The sequence below is a fragment of the Tympanuchus pallidicinctus genome, unplaced genomic scaffold (genome assembly GCF_026119805.1).
Source record: "Tympanuchus pallidicinctus isolate F22 unplaced genomic scaffold, pur_lepc_1.0 scaffold41, whole genome shotgun sequence".
Classification (NCBI taxonomy): Eukaryota; Metazoa; Chordata; class Aves; order Galliformes; family Phasianidae; genus Tympanuchus; species Tympanuchus pallidicinctus.
Window position 1 is genome coordinate 50,341 of NW_026294760.1, and position 7,203 is coordinate 57,543.

A 7,203-nucleotide genomic window follows, 5' to 3' on the forward strand; every position below is an offset into this window, starting at 1 on the left:
CCTTCAGCATCCCTGAACCTCCCAGCGTCCCCAATCCCCCCACCAGCAACCCCCACCCCCCAGCCCCCACTTGGTGTTCGCTCATCCTTGCCCTGCTGATGCTCTCTCCCGTCCTGATGGCAAATTCAGGGGAGATCTCAGAGGCAGAATGTAATTACTGTGGCTGGAGCGGGGCCAGAGCCTTGCAGTGAGCATGGGGGCTCTTTCAGAAAGTGCTGCGGGTTCATTAATGGCCTCAAAAAGCCAGGGTTCCTCTCTCTGTTTGCTGCTGCTGGATTCTTTGTGCCTGCAGCCTGCAGCCTCCAGCTGCACAGTGGCTCCTGAGCACCGCTGCACAGCCAGCTTGGGGACACGTGGTGTCCTTGCAAACCATGCTGGGGGCCAGGATGTCACCGTGTGCCTTCAGCCTCCCCGCTGCTCTGCATGGCTGTGCATCCCTGCAGTGCAAAGGCACCGCTGTGACCATTCAGCCCCCTCCTGCAAAGCACCAGCACAGTTGTGCATCCCTACTGTGCAAAAGCACCAGTGTGGCTGTGCATCCCTGCCATGCAAAGCACCAGCACGGTTGTGCAACTCTGCTGTGCAAAAGCACTGATGTGGCCAAAGCATCTGCGCTGTGCAAAAGCACCAGTGTGGTGGTGCATCCCTTGCTGTGTATTTCTGCTGTGCAAAAGCACCAGTGTGGTCGTGCATCCCTTGCTGTGTATTTCTGCTGTGCAAAGCACCAGCACGGTGGTGCATCCCTTGCTGTGCAAAAGCACCGACGTGGCCGTGCAGCTGGGAGCAGCGCTTGCAATGTGACCCCGCTCCCCAAAGGGCTCATCAGCACCGAAAGGAGAAACGCGGCTCCTCTGTGCAATGAATCAGAGCAGCTGTTTGGAAATGAAGGCATCCACTGCTCCTCAGCTGGAAGTTCCTCCCGTGCTCCTCTTGCCAGACGGTCCGAGGGTGGCGGATGATGAGGAGGAGCTGCCTTGGATTTCTCTGTGTGCTTTTTCCCTATTGCTGTACCCGCGATTGGGATATTTGGGGTCGGGTGTGGAAGAGCCCCAGGCAGCCCCAGCTCAGCTCATCGCTATGGGATGATTTCCAGCTTATCTCAGCCAGGTGATGCCAACATCTCCCACATCCCAAGGTGCTTTGGTGCCAAAGATCACATGGTTCTGATGGGCAGATCACCCTCATCCTCCTCATCCTCCTCTCCCCCCTCATCCTCCTCATCTTCCTCATCCTCCTCATCTTCCTCATCCTCCTCTCTCTCCTCATCCTCTTCTCCACCCTCATCCTCCTAATTTTCTTCTCTCTGCTCTCCTCCTCTTCCTCCTCACCCTTCTCTCCCTCCTCATCCTCCTCATCTTCCTCTCCCCCCCATCCTCCTCATCTTCCTCTCCCCCCTCATCTTCTTCTCCCTCCTCATCTTCTTCATCCTCTTCTCCCTCCTCTCCCCCCTCATCCTCCTCATCTTCATCCTCCTCTCTCTCCTCATCCTCTTCTCCCTCCTCATCCTCCTCATTTTCTTCTCTCTGCTCTCCTCCTCTCCCCCCTCATCCTCCTCATCCTCCTCTCCCTCCTCATCTTCCTCATCCTCCTCTCTCTCCTCATCTTCTTCTTCCCCCTATTCCTCCTCATCCTCCTCTCCCCCCTCATCCTCCTCTCCCCTCTCATCCTCCTCCTCTTCTTCTCCCTCCTCCCTCTCCTCCTCCTCCTCCTTTTCCTCCCCTCTCTCCTCTTCCTCCCCCTCCCCAAGGATGCAGGCAGCCTCACTAAGCGTGCTCTGAGTCTTGGGGTTCCCCCTGCTCCCCCCAGCCCCCCCCACCCACCCAGCTGCCATCAATGAGAGCCGTAGGGCCGTTAATGTTATCAATGGAGAAACGGGGAGGTGGGGTTTGCTGCGCTGGGTAATGGGAGCATCGTGTCTCCAATTAAAGTTTGGAGGATTCATCTCGGAGCCAGGGCCGTCAGAGCTGACATTTATTGGGCTGTCAGACTCAATCTCTTTCAGGAGCCGCTTCCCCGAGCGGAGTGGATTATACATCATTTATGCCTTTGCTGTGGGGGAACTCAATTTGGGGTGGTGCTTTTATAGCGCGCGTGGCTTTGGGTATCCATCATGTTCTGCTTCCTCTGATGGGAAAACACCACCTGACCCCACTGCAATGAAGCCCCTTCATTAACTCTCATTACTCCCGCATGCAGAAACCCGGAGCAGGAACTCAGGGCCCCCCCAGTGAGCTCCTTTCCCATCCCCATTCCCCTTCCATTCCCCTCCATCCTTCCCAGGAAGGCTCAATGCTGACAGCTTTGCTGCTTTCCTCATCTGGCACCACAGCCCTTATTTTTATCCTCTGCTGTTGTGGCTGCTGCTCCCCGACCTGCATGGGGGGACAGGAGGGGATGGGAAGGGCTGGGAGCTGCCTTCTGCACAGCCCTCAGCCCCATTGGGACGCGCTTGGGGGCTTTTCACCCCATTTTCACCCGCTGTGATCCTGCATTGCTTTGGGACGATGCAGGGCTCTGCAGCTCCCAGGCGTCCCACATCGATCCCACATTGATCCCGTATCGATCCCATATCAATCTCACATCAACCTCCTATCGATCCCATATGGATCGCGTAGCAATCCCGTATCAGCCCCCCATCCACCCCACATCAATCCCACATCAATCCTGCATCAGTGTGTCCTGTCCCCATCTCATCCTCTCTTCCATGGAGGTACCAGGCTTGGCACGAGGGGTGTTGGGCTGAGCCTGACTCTATTTATCATCCCTGGGGGGCAAAGAGAAGGACCCCAACCCTGACCCCAACCCTGACCCTGACCTTGCAGCACAACCCAATGCATCTCAGCCTGGATGCTGCTGCCATGGAGGGGAATGGGGGGCACCCTGCTCTGCCCCCCACCTCGCTCCCATCAGCCCCCCCAGCCGCCCTGTTACTGGAATCCCATCTCCCAGCAGCTGCCTGGCCGGGGTTATTACAGGATATTATCCAGACCATTTGCATGGCCACCTCCAGGTCATTTCGATCACTTTAAGCTACTTATCTGCCCATTTCTTCCCCATAATATTTGCCTAATTCGATTACTCCGCAGCCTCAGCATGCGGCAGCCAAATAATCAGGAGATATTACCCAGAGCAAGTCGACTGCATCCACATCTCCCACTGCTGCTCTGCCCATCCAGGGCTCTGCTGCTGCCCTTGCATGGGGGGCTGAGGGGACAGCAGGGGCCAAAAAGCACCGGGTCAGGGGTGAAAGCAGGCAGGGCTCATTTAGGGGGAGAAGAAGGAGCTCCCTTCAAGATGGGAAGGGAAATCAAGCTGCAAAGAGGGGGATGCCCCCCACCAGCCCATTGCAGAGGGATTTGGAGGAGCCACCTCAGCTTCCAGGTTTGGTCCTTGCAGCTCCCGGCACGTCGAGTAGTGCTAATGAGAGGCCCTGTGCTAATTGGCCTAATGAAGATACAGGATGCATGGGAGAAACTGGGAGCTGCCTGGTTTCCAAGCTGGACACATCCGATCTGTGCTTGCAGCCTTGGGGAGCTCCGTCAGGGCTCAGCAGATCCCAGCGCTCCCATTGCAGCACTGCAAGGGATGCTGCAGCAGCCAAACACCGCCTCAAAAGCAGGCTGTGGGGATCAGCGCTTTGCTGAGCTGATCTGCTCCACTGCAAACTCCATGCAACAGTTTGCCTGGCTTCCCAAATCCGGCCTGCTGCATTCCTCCAGAGCAAAGGCAGGGCATGCAGCATGCAGCATGCAGCGGGGGCGCCTGAGAGCAAAGCATTCCTGCAGCGCATGCATGGGGGGGTGCTTTGCAGCTGGAGCTTGGGATGCAGAGCAGCGCAGGGGGGGATGCACGTCCGGCTCTGAACATCTCAGAGGGGAAAGCACTCTGCCTTCACAGCTGATTCGTATTTTGCCATTGGCATTTGGCTTATAAACAAAAAACGAGGAGGGATTTGAGGGGTTGGGGTCTGAGGGAGGGGGGGAGAGAAAGGGGGGAAGTTTCCTGGCAGGCACAGAGCTGGGTTTTGTGATGGGGTTTTGCAATGCCTTTCCCACAGGATGCTCGCTCTGTGCTGGCAGCATCTGCAGCTCACGGAGGGCTTTGATGATTCGCAGCATTCCTGTCGCTCTCTGCAAGGATTGGCAGCGAGATTTGCACCCCTCAAACACTGTGTGCCCCCCCAGCTCGGGATGGGGGTACAGAAAGTGAAGCTGCTCAGCGAGAAACGTTGTCCTGAGCGTTTTGTTAGAGATGTGGTGCTGTTCTGGGGGGGGGGATGGAGGTGGGTGCTGCCTGCAGGGCCAGGTAGGGATCAGATGGGGAAGGGATGAGCCGCCGTCGGGCCGAGAGCAGAGCAGCTATAAATACGGTGCTGACACAGCAAGCAGGGCTCAGAGTGCAAGGCAGACAAGAAAAGGAATGGGGGGATGTGGGGACGTGGCAGGGATCGTTGCACGGCTGTGGGCATCTCTCGCGATGCCGCTGCTCCGTAGCGGGGCTGTGAGGCTGAACCCAATTGCAGGGGGTTTGCAGTGCATCATTCCTGCTGCCTGGACACCTCCTGCTTTGCTCATCCCCCCCCCCCCGGCACATTGCATGGTGCAGTGAGGTCACTCAGAGCCCCCCCACCCCATCGGAGCCCCTCTGCCCCCCCTCCCCACCCTCGCCTTGATCTGTAGGAACGCGAGGCTGCTTCCTGCCACAGGGCCCCGTCCTGCTAACGGGAAGCTTCATTCGATTATGTCAGATCCACTCAAGCCCTCCCTGCCCCAACGCAATCCATGGCAATGACCGACGAGGAGCTGGAAATCTCATTCCCCAGCACCAGTGTGTGGGGGGAGCTTTGAGTGAAGCCTGATGTCATCGCTGCCTGATGCTGCGACGCTGCAACCTCCCCCCCCCTCCTGCTCTCCCCTACATCCATCTGCAAAGCCCCATTTCTTTTTCCTGCCACCCTCCCCTCCATCCTGGCACAGAGGGAGCAAAACGCCATGGGCACACAGAAACCAGCTTTGCGGGGTCCCCTGGTCCACGTGGGCTCGGATTTTGAGGACGGCTTCGCCCTGCGTTGCTCCCAAACCCCTGCAGCTCTGCGCCCAAATGAGGGGACGAGGGAGGGATAAGTTTTCCCTGGCAGAGGTTAAAGAGGGAGGATCAGCTCTGGAAACAGCAGCGAGGGAAAAAATAGCCCGCGTGTGCATGGAGCTGTCGGGGTCCATCAGCGTCGGGGTGCAGCAAGGACTCCCATAGCCAGTGGCTACGAGCAGCTGCTGTCAGCAGCCCTGCAAACAGGATCCCTAAGGAGATGAGATTCCCAAAGGGAGAGAGGGGTGACGGTGCCACGCTGCGGTGCAGCCCTGGGATCTGTTCTTGGAGGGCACCCGGATGCGGGGAGGAAGATGGAGACCAAGTGCTGCCCCAGCAGAAGGCCGAGGGCAGTTTGGTGCTCTGATGGTCGGTTGCAGCCTTTCGGATGGCAAAGGCGATCCGTGCACTTCTGGGTCTGCATCCCCTGCCCTGAATGGGAAAAATCCTGGAGCTTTGGAGCAGAAAAGGAGCAGAGCACATGGTGCAGCCCATGGCATGCAGGAGGCAACGCGTGGATGTAACTCGATGGCTGTCCTGGCCGTGGGAGGGGACACCAGGATGGGGCCTTTCGGTGACGTTGTGCTGTCGTTCCGTTTGCTCTGCGCTGCGGCATAATGAGCTCGTTTGCTTTCCATACACAAATGTGTGCAGGGCTGCATTAGTGAACGCTCCTCTGATCCCAAATCAGCCCTCCCTGAAGCCTCAGCCTCCCTCCTGCATCCCGCATCCCCAAAAGCCTCCTTGTGTGTCGCATCTCCCTCTACAGCACGGTGCCACCCGGCCCGACCCCCAGTCGCAGCTTCACACTCAGGGCCCCCCTTGGCTGGAGGGGCTCCGAGGGCCTGAAATCCTCCCTGGCAAGGAGAGGGGTGAGATTAAACCCCACAGGTCCCTGCATCAAACCGCACACAAAGCAGCCATCCTTCAGCTCGGGGATTTAGGGCAGGGATACGGGGACAAGGAACGAAGAGAGACGTGGTTTTGTCTCCTCAGGACTGGCGCTGGGGGTAACCCTGCAGCAGGAAGACAAGTGTGAGAACACGGTGAGACCAGAGCTGACAAAATCAAAGCGATGCCGGGCAGTTAAGGACACTGCTTGGCACTGCTGGCTGCATTTAGGCTCCGTGAAGCGCAGTCACATCCTGCTAAGCTGCTGTGCGCTTTTTTGGTGTTTGGCTTTCTTTTTTTTTTTAATTAAAAAAAAAGAAAAAAGCAAAGACAAGCAAAGGAGAGCAAAGAACAGGAGAAGAATAGGAAGGGATGTTAAACAGGAAGCCTCGCTAACGATTATTGCTCTATCTGTTGTTCGTGCCATCCTTGTCTTCCTTTCTGCATCTTCACCCAGCACGGTGAGCTGTGCCAGCACCTCGCTGTCAGGGGCAAGGCTGTGTGGGGAGATCCCTTGTCAGCTCCAGGTAGAGGCAGAGAGGTGCTCCCAACCCCACCCCCATCTCCATCATCTCCATCTCAACCCCATCCCATCCCATCCCATCCCATCCCATCCCATCCCATCCCATCCCCATTCCACCTTCATTCCCATCCCCGTCCCCATCCTGATTCCTATCCCCATCCTATCCTCACTCCCATCCCACCCCATCCCACCCCATCCCCATCCCCATCCCCATCCCCATCCCCATCCCCATCCCCATCCCCATCCCCATCCCACCCCGATCCCATCAGACCCCATGACCCACCAGGTCCCCCCATCGCCACCCCCATGGTGCAGGGACGGGGGCTGGGGAGGGAGAAGGGGAACGGGGGGAGATGGGGGTCTGCACCACAAAGGAGTCACCTCGGGTCCCCCACTGTGCACAGGCTTTGCAGCTGCAGGGGGGGTGGAGGGATGGGGGGCTGGGAGGGGGGGGGAATGTTGGGGGCACATGGATGAGGAGATATGGGGCCAGAGTAACACTGGGACGCAGGGATTGAGGGATGGAGCGATACAGGGATGGAGGGATGGGGGGTGGAGGGACGGGGATGGAGGATCACAAGGAGTGGGGATGGAGGGACGGAGGGAGGAAAGGTTGGAGGGACACGGCGGTGCAGGGATGGGGGAAGGAGAGCCGGGCGTCCCCCAGTCGCGCTCTGGGCGCAGCCCCGTCCCCAGCCCTACAG